This window comes from Sus scrofa, chromosome 4 (genome assembly GCF_054392235.1).
Source record: "Sus scrofa isolate SSC_HxYL_T2T_F1_AM1 chromosome 4, Sscrofa_HxYL_maternal_Yorkshire_Landrace_v2.0, whole genome shotgun sequence".
Classification (NCBI taxonomy): domain Eukaryota; kingdom Metazoa; phylum Chordata; class Mammalia; order Artiodactyla; family Suidae; genus Sus; species Sus scrofa.
The window spans coordinates 131,279,481-131,292,907 of NC_139386.1; the positions used below are offsets into that span (position 1 = coordinate 131,279,481).

The following is a 13,427-nucleotide window of genomic DNA, read 5'->3' on the forward strand; positions in this document are numbered from 1 at the left end:
TGTGTGAAAAGAATCACATACCTCAACCAAGTGGGATTTATCCCAGGTATGCAAAGCTGGTTCAACATGCAAAAATCAGTTAATGTAATCCATCACATCGGTATGCTAAATAAAACCCACCTGGTCATATGAGTAGATGCGGAAAAAGCATGTGGCAAAATCCAGCGTCCTTCATGATGAAGGCTTCCAGAAAACTAGGAATAAAGGGAACTTCTTGGACTAGATAGTGAATATTTACCAAAAACCCCTACCTCTCATAGCATCCTTAACGGTGAGAACCTTGAAACTTTTCTGTGAGGCTCAGGAGCAAGGCCAGGATGTCCCCACTCATCACTCCTTTTCAACATGGTGCTGACGGCCCTGGCTACCGCATTAAGGTAGAAGAGAAAAGTGTGCGCGTCGGGAAGGGAGAAAGAGAACTGCCTTTGTTCACAGAAGACGTAACCAGCTATGTAGAAATTCCGAAAGAACTGACCAAAAAAAACCCCAAAACCAAAGCCAAAAAACCCTCCTGGAACGAACGAGCACTTTATAAACCAAGATTGCAGGGCACAACATTAATATGCAAAAGCCAGACACTTTCCTATATACCAGCAGTGAGAAAATGGAATTTGAAATAAAAAATACATTACATTACCACTCCCCAAAGTGAAGTGAGATACTTAAACATGAATTTAACAAAATATATACAAGGTCTGTATGAGGAAAACTCCATGAGGAAAAAGACAAGGAAGCTGTCAAAGATGAGTGCAGGAGATGGATAGCTATTCCATGTCATGGGTAGGGAGCTTCAGTGTTATCTAGAGAGTTCTTGTCACACCGATCTATAGATTCAGCACAACCCCAGTAAAAATTCGAGTAAGTTATTTTATGGATATTAACAAGCCGATTGTAAAGCCGATAGAGAGAGAGGCAGAAGACCTAGACTAGCCATCCCAATATTGCAGGAGAAGGACAAAGTTGGAGGACTCACACTGCCAACCTCAGTTTAAAGCTACAGTAATCAAGACTGGGTGGTACGGGGGGAAGAATAGACACAGCGGTGGGGCAGAATAAAGAGCCCGGAATCCATCCACACAGGTTGAGTCAGCTGATCTTTGGCAGAGGAGTAAAGGCAATACAGTCAAAAAGACAGTCTTTTCAACAGATGGTGCTGGAACAACTGTGCAAGAACTAACTCAAAAGGGATCATGGACATACATGTAAAGCACCAAACTAGGATTTGGTGGTGACTTCTTAGATGCAAAACCAATGGCATCTGATCCATGAGAGAAGTAATTTTTAAGCTGGACTTCATTAACATTTTAGAAAAACTTTTGGTTTATGAAAGACAATGTTAAGAGATGAGAAATCTCATACTGGGAAAAAATATCTTCAGTAGGCATATCTGGTGAAGGATTTTTATCCAAAATACATAAAGAGTTCTAAATTTCGTAAAAGAGCAACAATCGATTAACCAATAAAAATGTGCTTAATGAAAAAAATATTGAGAATAAAAAAACAACCCGATTAAAAATGGACCAAAGACACCTCACCAAATAAGATATACAGGGATATCCGTAAGGATATGAAAAGAGGCTCCAATTTATATGTCATTATAGAAATGCAAATTAAAACAACAATGTGATGCTATTGCCTGTCTCTAAGGACAGCCAGAATCTGCAACACAGATAACACCCGGTGCCAGTGAGGCTATGGAGCAACAGGAGTTCTCCTTCGATTACAGGTGGGAGTGCAAAACGGTTCAGCCACTTTGGAAGATATTTTAGCAGTTTCTTCCAAAACTAAGCATACTTTTACCACATGATCGAGAAAACACATTCGTTGATATTTATCCAAAGGAGTTGAAAACGTGTCCCTACAAAAACCTGTTCATGGGTATTTCTAGCAGCTTTATTCCTAATGGCCAAAACTTGGAAGCACCTGAGATGTCTTTGAGCAGGTGGCTGGATAAATTGTGCTGTGTACAGACAATGGAATCTCACTCAGGGTTAAAAAGAAATGATTGTCAAGCAATGAAAAGACATAGGGGAACCTTAAATGCTTGTTACTAAAGGGAAGAAGCCGGTCTGAAGAGGCTGCGTGCCTCATGATTCCAACTGCATGACGTTGTAGAGAGCGTGAGACGTTGGGCACAGTGACAAGATCAGCAGTTGCCGGGGGCGGGGGAGGGAGGATGAATACGGTAAAGCACAGAGGGCCTCTCGGGCAGCGCCACGACTCTGGGTATTGCTGTAAAGGTGAATTCATGTTACTGTAATTCGTACAACCCGTAGAATGTCCAGCACCAAGAGTGACTAGTGTAAACTATGGACTTTGGGCAATAATGATGTGTCAGTGTTGCCTCATCAGTTGACATGACAGTGAGGTAGGCTTGTCACCTGTAACAGAGGCACCACTCTAGTGGGAGATGGTGATAGTGGGAGAAGCTGTATGTGAGGAGGAAGTAAGTACGTGGGGGTGAGTGGGGATGTATGGGCGTGTATGGGGGTGTATGAGGTGTATGAGGGTGTATGGGGTGTATGAGGGTGTATGGGGGTGTACGGGGTGTATGAGGGTGTATGGAGGTATATGAGGGTGTATGGGGGTGTAAGGGGTGTATGAGGTGTGTGGGGGTATATGAGGGTGTATGGGGTGTATGAGGGTGTATGGGGGTGTATGGGGTGTGTGGGAGTGTATGGGCGTGTATGGTGGTGTATGGGAGTGTGTGGGGTGTGTGTGGGTGTGTGGGGTGTATGGGGGTGTGGGGGGGTGTATGGGGTGTGTGGGAGTGTGTGGGGATGTGTGGGGGTGTATGAGGATGTATGGGGGTGTGTGAGGGTGTGTGGGGGTGTGTGGAGGTGTATGGGGTATATGGGGTGTGTGGAGGTGTATGGGTGTGTGGGGGTGTATGTGTGTGTATGGGGTGTATGGGGGTATATAGGAGTGTATGGGCATGTGTGGGGGTGTATGGGGATGTATGGGCGTGTATAGGGATGTATGGGGGTGTGTGAGGGTGTGTGGGGATGTATGAAGGTGTATGGGGTGTGTGGGAGTGTATGGGCGTGTATGGGGGTGTATGGGGTGTGTGGGGGTATATGGGGTGTATGGGCGTGTATGGGAGTATATGGGAACTCTACTTTCTGCTCAAATCTGCTATGAACTTAAAACTGCTCTGAAAATAAAGTCTATGTAAAAGGGGAGATATTAATTAACCAACTAACTACCCGCCCCCAAAAAGATAAACATAAAAAGCCTTAGCCTTAACGCGTGGCTCGTTGCTCTCAAAACCTCGCTTTGTCGGCATCCCATCACAGCCTTCTGCTGTAGCCAAAGCAGCCTGTTCAGGACCCCAAATATCCCTTGTTCTTCCCTCTGTCTTGCGCGCTCACAGCGTCTTCTCCCCCCTGCCCCCCAGACGCTGAGTCCTCTAATCCGTCCTCTCTTGGAACCGATGTTCGCCGCCTCTGAGCATCCCTGCATCTGTGCCAGTTGTCTGGCTCTTAGCACTGGCTACCCTGTGGTGTCAGGTAGAGTGTGTGGTTTTTATGCGTGTATTTAGCCCTCTACTGTGCATTCTTGGTGGACAGGAGCCTGGTCTTATGATTTGTGGCATCTCCTTCAGACTTGTTTGTATTTAATTCAGTGATTAAATCCGAGTATCAAAAGTTACCTTAAATTTCAGGGTGATAGGTGGCCTCAACTCTCCCACGCAGCGAGATGCATCTCACAGTCCTCGGGGTCACGGTGACTCTGGTGGAAGTGGCTCCAAAGCAGCATTCGGGGTCACTTGGTGGTTTCCAAGATGCTGAGCCCCTGAGAGTTGGTCTTCCCGCCTTGCTGGTGAAGGTCTCGGGCTCCGCGATGTTTGCGAAGCAGTGACTTTATTGTGGAAAACCTTTCGCAGCTTCTCTCTAATCTCCTCCTGGGGAGCGGGAGAATGAACCCATGTCTAAGTCTAAGGATCTGAATGCCTTTTTCTGGGGCAGCAAAGCTCTGGGTCCTGCACCTCTCCCCTTCCCTCAGAGCTCTAGAGCTGTGGTTCTCAACTGGAAGTACTGCAGGAGTGTCAGAATTTGATGGTGGCGATGGGAGAGGGTAGCGCAAAGGCGCCTCCGCTGACTCCCCCCCCCCGCCCCCGCCCACCCACGGTGATGGAGACTCACAGCTCTCACAGTCCAACCATTAGTGCAGGGGAATAGCTGTCTTCGCAACTAGCTGTGTCCCCCCGGGGACATCAGATGCCTTTTCAGTATACACCCTATCATGCAGGTGTTTCGGGTACTTTGCCCTTGCTGCAAATTATCCGAGCCATGAGCTCCATTTGATCCCTTTGGCAGTTCCAATCTTAAAATAGTCAATTGCGGAGTTCCCGTCGTGGCGCAGTGGTTAACGAATCTGACTAGGAACCATGAGGTTGCGGGTTCGGTCCCTGCCCTTGCTCAGTGGGTTAACGATCCGGCGTTGCCGTGAGCTGTGGTGTAGGTTGCAGACTCGGCTCGGATCCCGCGTTGCTGTGGCTCTGGCGTAGGCCGGTGGCTACAGCTCCGATTCGACCCCTAGCCTGGGAACCTCCATATGCCGCGGGAGCGGCCCAAGAAATAGCAACAACAACAACAGCAAAAAGACAAAAAAAGAAAAAGAAAAAGAAAAGATTTACAAGGAGATCCTGCTGAGTAGCATTGAGAACTTTGTCTAGATACTCATGTTGCAACAGAACAAAAGGTGGGGGAAAAAATGTAATTGTAATGTATACATGTAAGGATAACCTGACCCCCTTGCTGTACAGTGGGAAAATAAAAAAAAAAAATAAAAAATTAAAAAAAAATTAAAATAGTCAATTGCGCATCGTTCTGTAGAGAAGTCTGTGTATCCATAACAATATGCCATGTGGCTGTGTCTGTCCTTGTGCATCTGCATAATTATACAGGATTTTGATATCATGTGTGCCATGTGTATGTATTATGGATGCAGGTACACACATGTGTGACATGCTAATTGAGTTATTCTAAAAAACACAAGTATTTTGCGAGCTTCAGAAACACATGCTAAGTTTGTACATCTACAAACTGCTGACAAACAGCGCCCTTTCAAACAGAGAGAGCAGTTTAATAGCAGTGTTAGAGAGCTGGCAGTTTCTCTGTTAGAATCATTAATTAGGGACGGGCTCTCCCAGAAGCCTCTGAGGGCAGAAGGTACATGGAGAGACTGTCCCAGCCGCACGCTGCATGGTGACTCTGTTCCGGGCACAGGTGGGCTGGTGAGGAAACTGGATGGACAGACGATGACGGACGGCTCCGTGATGCCAGCATCAGCTCATTCGCCGTCTGTCGGAGATTTTGATGGGTGTTCCGGTGACAATGCGGAATGCACACAAGGGTTACTCCATCTAACTGCAAAGGCCACTGTAAACAGAACTGGCATCATGGCTGTGAATAAACCTCGACTGTCACTGGAAGCAGAGGCGTTTGGATATTGGTGCTCTTGCTGGAAAAGGATGATTTGTGTGCTCTTGGGCCATCACCAGAAGCTGAGATAACAATGGTTTCGTGGTGGAAATCATTAATAAAGAAAGAGCCCGGCCAGCGCGGTGGGAAGTGAGAGGCCACGAGGCCATTTGGGATCCCCGAGTGCGCAGTGATGTTCCTCCGTTCTGAGAAAGACGGTGTCAACAATTTCAAATTCCCTCGGATCCCAAACCCGCTCTCCAAATGATTTCAGACTTGCTCGTTAGGGGTTCAGATAGTGGCCACTGAAAATGCATTTATTATAAAGAAAAAGAAAATAGATTTATTTAGGCTGTGTGTCCACAACCAGCTGAGTTTAATGGATAATCAGGTTTGGATTGGAAGAGAGAGAGAGAGAACGAACATGTCTGGAGCACCTGTTATATGCCAGGGACTTCATGTTTGTGATTTTATTTAATTCTCATGACAACCCTGTTAAATGAGACGTAAATGAGATTATTTCCCCCTTTTTTCAGGTGTCGAAGTCACTGAGCCCGAGGAGATGACGTGACTTCAGGATGAACGCGGTGCAGCTGGTAAGTGGAGATGATTCTGTTCAAACTTTGTTCCACATGGTTCCAAAGTTAATTTTTTTTTTAAACCACGGCATTACACTGCCTCTCCGGTTGTCTGCCGTGCACACTGGGGGAGCCTTTAAGGATTACTGACTATGGACAGGTGCAAGGGCCCCAGAGATTCAGCTGGGCTCTACTTAGATGAAGACATCCAGTTTTAATAGCACGATTGGACACATTTTTTTGTGTGTGTGTGTGTGTCTTTTTAGGGCTGTACCTGCGGCATATGGAGGTTCCCAGGCTAGGTGTCAAATCGGAGCTGTAGCTACCAGCCTACGCCACAGCCACAGCAACGCCAGATCCGAGCCATATCTGTGACCTACACCACAGCTCATGACAACGCTGGATTCCTAACCCACTGAGTAGGGCCAGGGATCGAACCTCTGTCCTCATGGATGCTAGTCAGATTCATTTCCACTGAGCCATGACGGGAGCTCCGACACTGACATATTTAAAGTGTATACTTCTCAGTTTCTCTTTTTTCGGGGTGGGGGGATATCTGTGCTTTAATATGGGGGCATTGCTGCACATGATGTGAGGGGTTAAACTAATGATCTATAAAATCCAATCAAAATTGTTTTGAAAGAGTGCATATGTTGTATTAATCCACTTATATAAAGCTCAAAAACAGATCAAACCAATTGAAACTGTTAGAAATCGATTTAATGTTCTATAATAACCTATGTGGGAAAAAATAATAGCTGCATGTAGATGTGTAAGTGATTCACTTTGCTGTAAACATGAAGCTCTATGACACTGTTAAGTCACCTCTCCCACAATAAAAATAGAGAGATCAGGATGTAGCTACGTTTGGGTAAAATTGCAAGTGGACACCAGGGGGCCTGGGGTGGCGGTTTCCTCTATTTCTTTCTTTTTTTTTCCTCCTTTATTTATTTTTTTAATTTTATTTTTACTGCAGTATAGTTGATTTGCAGTGTTGTGTCCATTTCTGCTGTACAGCATAGGGACCCAGTCATGCACATGTGTACACTTTGTCTCCTGCTGTCTTCCGTCATGTTCTATCCAGAGAGACGGGATACAGTTCCCTGGGCTGTGCAGTAGGACCTCATTGCTTAGCCACTCTAAATGGAATAGTTTGCATTCTTCATCTGGATGCTGGTTATACCAGTGTGTTCACTTTGTGCAAATGTATTGAGTTTATAAACGTATGATTTGAACACTTTCCTGAATGTGTATCATACTGTAATAACGTTTTCCAAACAAAAAAAAAAAAATAGAAAACGGCATATTTTTTTTCCTTAAGTGATTCAAATTGGATGCTTACATGATCAGTTTTCATACTTTGTGGCTTTGTGCAACATCGTTCTTGGGTGAAGCTTACAGTTGGAGCTCTTCTCTTTGAGTTTGGAGGTTGTAGCCGGGGCTACGGGCCTGCCTTTGTGTGAGTGAGTGTGCGTATCTTACTGAGGTGGGCTCTTCTCCTAGAAATGGAGTCAGGCCCGTATTCTTTCTTGCTCTTCTCTGTCAAAGTCTTGGAAAACCTGGGTGGATACAGGCTGCTCGTGACTTTTATACCAGCGGAGCTATCCGTTGGTGACTCCTGTGTGAATGGGAGTGCAGGCACCCTCCCCTCAAGAACTAACTTCCCCAGCCAAGATACCGAACTCCTTCTTACCTTGTGTCTCCTCCACCCCAGCCCTCCTCAGCTCTGCTCATTGCCAGGCGCCAGTGCAAGAGCCATGGGGTTGCCTGAGGAGGACGTGTGTATCCACAGACACCCAAGGGGCTGATTCTGAGGGCTCTTGGCCCCATTTGCTCTGTTCACCCCATACCTCAAACATGCTTCCTACCTGAGGGCACGCATTCACGTTCATGATCCGGTCTGTTTTACCCACCAGATAACCACAAAGGAGAAAGATCCTTGAAAGGCTGCACGGCATGGCCTTTGACAGCATAACAACCTCACTTCTAGATCTTTATTCTAAACAAGATCACCAGGCAAGGTGGAGAAGGTGTAGGTTTCTCGAAGTCTGGCTTGAGGACGACCAGCCTCAGTGTCACCTGCAGGGCATGGTGCCATGCTCCTGGGTCTTACACCCTTCTCAGAGAGGCAGAACCTCTGGATGCGAGGCCCATGCGTCCGTCTATTGAGAATGCGCTGGGTGATTCTGAGTCACATTACACTTTGAGGATCACTGATGTAACAGCAGGGATGCGGTTGCAACATCAGTTAAAAGAGGAACAAAAGGAGAGGGGCCCATACGTTCACTAGGCCATGTAGTTTTAATTTGTACATGTAATTAAAATAATTGACGATAATATTCTGTAGCTCTGACGATGTGATACAGACCCATATTCACTGATGTGGAAAAATGTTTATGGCATATTCCTGAATGACAAAAAGCAAGTTATCCTCCAGTGCATTATAATCTCATCACTTTTTTGTTTCTGAATATGTGTGTGGAGGATGCCAGGGTATCCGCAGCGCTGATCTCTGGATGATATGCTTAGTTTTCGTTGCTTTCCTCTGCATTTTCTGATTTTTTTCAATGAACATTCAAAACATCTTACTTTTATATTCTAATAGCTCAGTAAAGCTATTATTTGAAAACAAAGGGGAAGTATTTGATGTTTGATCTCCTAGGGAGATGTACTTCAGGTTCAGGGAAATTTGTGGCTGGCTAATTCAGAAGATAGCCGTGGCTGTGGATCCTTTGAAGATGAGAATTATCTAGAAGACCCCTCTCTGGGCCCATAGATCAGCCAACATTGCTGCTGGAGTAGAACCTTGTGAACATAACACAGGCTTTAAGGCTGAGGCTTTGTATCACAGGGATTTTTACTTAGTAGAACTAGTGCCTTTTGTGAAGGTGAAGAATGGTAAGGAGGGCTGAGAAATGCCTTCTCTGATTTGGGGAAGTGAATCTGGTGCTCAGAGAAAGAGTGCCTCTTGCACATAGGAGAAGATTTGCAGCAGTGGAAAAAAAGGATTGAAAAAAATGATGGGTCATCGAATTTCCGTTGTATCCTGCTTTTCTACCTCTTGCCCTTCAAGCCCCCCCCCTTTATTCTTCAGCTTATTATTGTGATGAAAGGGAGACAAAATGAGATCCACTGCAAAGTCTGGTATTTTGCCTCTCAGACCAGCATCTTGCAGGTGCATTTTTCTTAACCCAATTCTGTTTTAAATGTTGTCAGAATGAACCATAATTGGTTGTGGTAAATGACACTGGAACCACATTGCTACTCACTCTGGAAATGGTATGAGCACAGCAGGCTGCTGATCAAATGCATTTCTGCATTAAAACTATTACAGACAGAATGCCTCGATGGCATTCCTAATAGTTTTCCAGGGTTTATGCTGAAAGGGTTCTGTCAATCAAGTCTGAAAACCAGCTTAGCACCCTGACTTGGGCTAATAAAATGCAGCTGGCAGGATCTCAGCTCAGAGGCCACTGTTCCCTGGTTCCAACATTATCAAGCCCCGCTAAAAATGCCTCATTATAATTGATGCTCACCAATAACACACCTTTTTTAAAAAATGCAAAGAACACCTCCAGAAAAAGTCTTTGCCTTACCCAAAGCCTGCCAGGAGAGAGACACATATCAAAGACAGCTAAGAAGAAGTGGGACAGGCTAAATGCATTTTCACAGGTACCCTGGAGACTGACTTGGTGCAGATTCTGACTTTCTTAGGTGGTTTGCAGTCAGAATAATGCACCACAAATCAATATAGAAATAGGAATATGGCCCAGATCATATGCTTGTGAAGGGGGCTCTGATGGCATTGTCACCAGTAATAAGAAGATGAGAATTCCAAATGAAAAAATGTATTTTACTAAGGGAAACAGGATGACACAATGCAGAACGCCTGTGACAACTGATAGGCCAGTTAAGAGAGTAAAAACCCTCTTGAATCACTGGGTCACAGCCTGGCTGTGAAGCCCCCAAACCACTGTCTCTTAGTTCTTCTGTGACTAAGATGTCTAGGCCAGTTGGTTCCAGTTCTCTTGTCCCTGCCATCTTGGGCAGAGGCACCCAGACTAAAACAATCCACGTTAAAAGCACATTAGGGAGGTCACAGTGCTGGAGTGAAGCTGGATGGTTCTCAAATGCGTTCTGCTTTCTGGAAAGTTTCCGCTGGCTGACCCTGAGGAAGGAGAAAATGGATGAAACAAACAAAGCCTGAAGTGAGGAGCGAGTTTTCCCACCCTGGGGACTCTCAGTGTGGTGGCATATCACTACGGTATCTAAGAAAGTAGGCAACCGAGGAAGAAACATCACTGCTTATACGTCAGTGCTGTTTCTTTAAGGGTTTCTACTCAGAAGCAGCAGGGTGGGTTCATGGGAAGGAGAAGGAAGCAGTTTCCCACGGGTGGCAGGCTTTCCCATGGGTGGCAGGCTTTCCCACGGGTGGCAGGCTTTCCCACCGGTGGCAGGCTTTCCCACCAGAGGTGGGGCTGCCATTAAGGAAGTTTGAATGAGGCACTTCGGGCATTGTCTTCTTAGCAGGAACAGGTGGCCCTGGATGGAGTTCCCTGGTGGCCTAGCAGTTGAGGATTTGGTGTTATCACTGCTGTGGCGTGGGTTCGATGCCTGGCCAGGAGCTTCCACGTGCTGCAGGCACAGCCAAACCACCCCTCCCCCAAACAAAACAAAAAACCAGAATGGCTCTGGAGGCTATGGGGTCACATAGCATTAATATGAGGAAATGCTTAATTCTATTCTGTTTGCTCAGATTTCTTTCCAAATATTAATTGCCTGAACTTCCCTGGTCAAGTGAGAAAAATAAGTGTAGACAGATTTTTCATTTGGTTGTTTTATTATGTTGGTGTGTATTCCTTCCAGATGTGGTCTGTATAGATGACATATTCCGGCACACATCCCCCAGGTGCAGGTGTGGTCTGTGCAGGTGAAATATTCCCACGCACATCCCGCACGTGCAGGTGCAGGTGCCGTGCATGCAGGTGATATATTCCAGCACACGTCCCCCAGGTGCAGGTGTGGCGAGTGCAGGTGTGGTGAGTGCAGGTGATATATTCTAGCACACATCCTCCATGTGCAGATGTGGTCTGTACAGGTGATATTTCCAGCACGCATCTCCCAGGTGCAGGTGCGGTCCATACAGATGATCTATTCTGGCTCACATCCCCCAGGTGCAGGTGAGGAGTGGTGTCTCCTGCCCTCTCTTCAGACTGAGTCATGACTGGCATGTGTTGAGGGCTCGTTATGAGCTGTGTCTGGTACTGAAGCATCTGTAAACCCTCTCTCCTCGTGATGTATCACAACCCTGTGAGGTTGGTCCTGTGCATTTTATTCCCCGTGTACAGGGAGATAGAGCCAGAGGAAGGGTGAGCCACTTGCTCAAGATCAGCTGGCAAGGGGATTCTGACCTGGTCTATCTGTTGACAAAGCACAGCTCCTTCACAGCCCTGTTCTGTCCCTTCTGGGCTGGGGTGCTCTGCCCTTGAGCCTCTCCCCATGTGAGTTCTTAGTGTCCTGTAGTTGGCAGGAATGGGTGCTCCATTTCCATCCCTGGAACAAGCCCTGGCTGCTTCATTGATCCAGAGCTACTTTGAGAAATTGTTGACACCAAAGTGATAGGGACAGCTTGCCAAGGAAAGAGCTCTAGCTTTAAGGTCAGAGAGATCTGACTCTCAATCTTGGCTCTCACACTTACTGTCTGCGTGACCTGGGCCAGCTGTGACTGCCCAGCTCTGTATTCGACATAGAGATTTAAAAAAAAAAAAAATTCCTTAGAGGTATTACGAGCCTCGGATGGTACTCAGCCTCTGTGCTACCGAAAAGGTGACACATTTCAGGGGCAGGGGAAGTGAGAATACAATGAGTGTGTTTAGGAGAAAAACAGAGCAGAGTTCCTAAAAATCCAGTGATAATTGGAGTTTCCCTCATGGCTCAGCAGTAACAAACCCAACTAGGATCCATGAGGATGCGGGTTTGATCCTTGGCCTCGCTCAGTGGGTTAAGGATCCAGTGTGGCCGTGAGCTGTGGTGTAGGTCATAGACATGGCTCGATCCCACGTTGCTGTGGCTGTGGTGCAGGCCGGCAGCTGCAGCTCTGATTGGACCCTTAGCCTGGGAACCTCCATATGCCATGGGTGCGGCCTTAAAAAGACAACAACAACAACAAAAAAAACCAACAAAACAAACAAAAAGTGAGCGATCATTGTGGCACCCACCTCTCCCAAGCAGACAGTGCCAGTGGGTCTTGGCATCATTTTGTGATGAGCCTGGATTCAGAATTGGAATTCTTCGCAAAGGTTCCAGGCCATTCCCTGGAGACGTCACCCATTCGCCACCACAAGCACAGGTACGTAAAAAAGGAACTGCACTTTTAGAGCAGTAAAACGGGACGGTAAAATGACTCAAGAAGAAAGAAAGAGTGGAACTGTGAAAATGGAGCATTGCTTCTTCCCAATTGATGTAAAACATTGAAATGATCCTTTTCACGTTAATAGAACATAGATCTCATGGCAGGAGTGACTGCCTCGGCTGGAAACCAACGTTGGTGGTGGGCTCGCGTAGATTATCCCCTAGAAGCCTCGTCATAGCCCCAGTACGATAAGGTTTAGTAGCCCCAGGAGTCAGCCAAGGAAACTGGGGCTCAGAAAAGTTGAGTAATTTGCACAGGATCACACAGCTCTTGATTGGGGTTTGGAACCTAGGGGTACTTAGCACCAAATGCTGTCACCTTTCCACAACACCAGCCTGGAGCCGTTCCGTGGTGAGTTCTGGGCTTGCTGCAAAGATGCAGAGGGCACCCCTGCTCCTCCGCTGCCCTGGCTGCCCAGCCAGGCCCTCGACGCATATAGCAGTGGGGCCTGGAGGTGGGTTCCCTGCAGAGTATTGCAGGAAATTTGATATTGGAAAACGGTCACTTGAAAGGAAGTTAGATTAAAATGGGTTTCCCTCAGAGTTCCCTGGTGGCTGAGCCATTAAGGAGCCAGCGTTGTCACTGCCGTGGCTTGGGTCACCAGGGTAGCACAAATTTGATCCCTGGCCCAGGAACTTCCACATGCCATGGATGCAGCCAATAAATAAATAAATAAAACGGGTCTCCCGAGTTCTGTAGTAGTTCAGGAAAAAAAGTTTGGATGGGACCCTTATCTTGGAAATGAAGCTAAAAGTTACAAAAACAGGTATATTCCAAGAATGGAGTCTGTGTAACACATTACCCCCAAACAGCGTGGTTATAAAACAGTCAAGTATTCCGCTCACTAATGCTGTGAGCCAGAGGCTGAGCCAGGGCTCCGCGACATCGCTTTCACTGGCTTCCAGAAATCCTCCCTCGGGCTTCCTCTTGTGGCCCAGCAGGTGAAGGACCTGACACCGCCTCTGAGGGGGTGGATCCGACCCCTGGCCTGGCTCAGTGGGTTGAGGATCC

General features: G+C 46.7%; 1 long non-coding RNA gene across 6 annotated transcripts in view; it reads left to right on the forward strand.

Moving 5' to 3' along the window:
• The window catches only part of LOC100621315 (uncharacterized), a 77,675-nt gene that overhangs the window by 39,166 nt on the left and 25,082 nt on the right, over window positions 1–13,427 (forward strand). For all 6 annotated transcript variants that reach the window (XR_014844839.1, XR_014844837.1, XR_014844841.1 and 3 more), the window contains one exon: window positions 5,963–6,022. This is a non-coding gene — a long non-coding RNA (uncharacterized LOC100621315). The remainder of the gene's footprint in view (window positions 1–5,962; window positions 6,023–13,427) is intronic.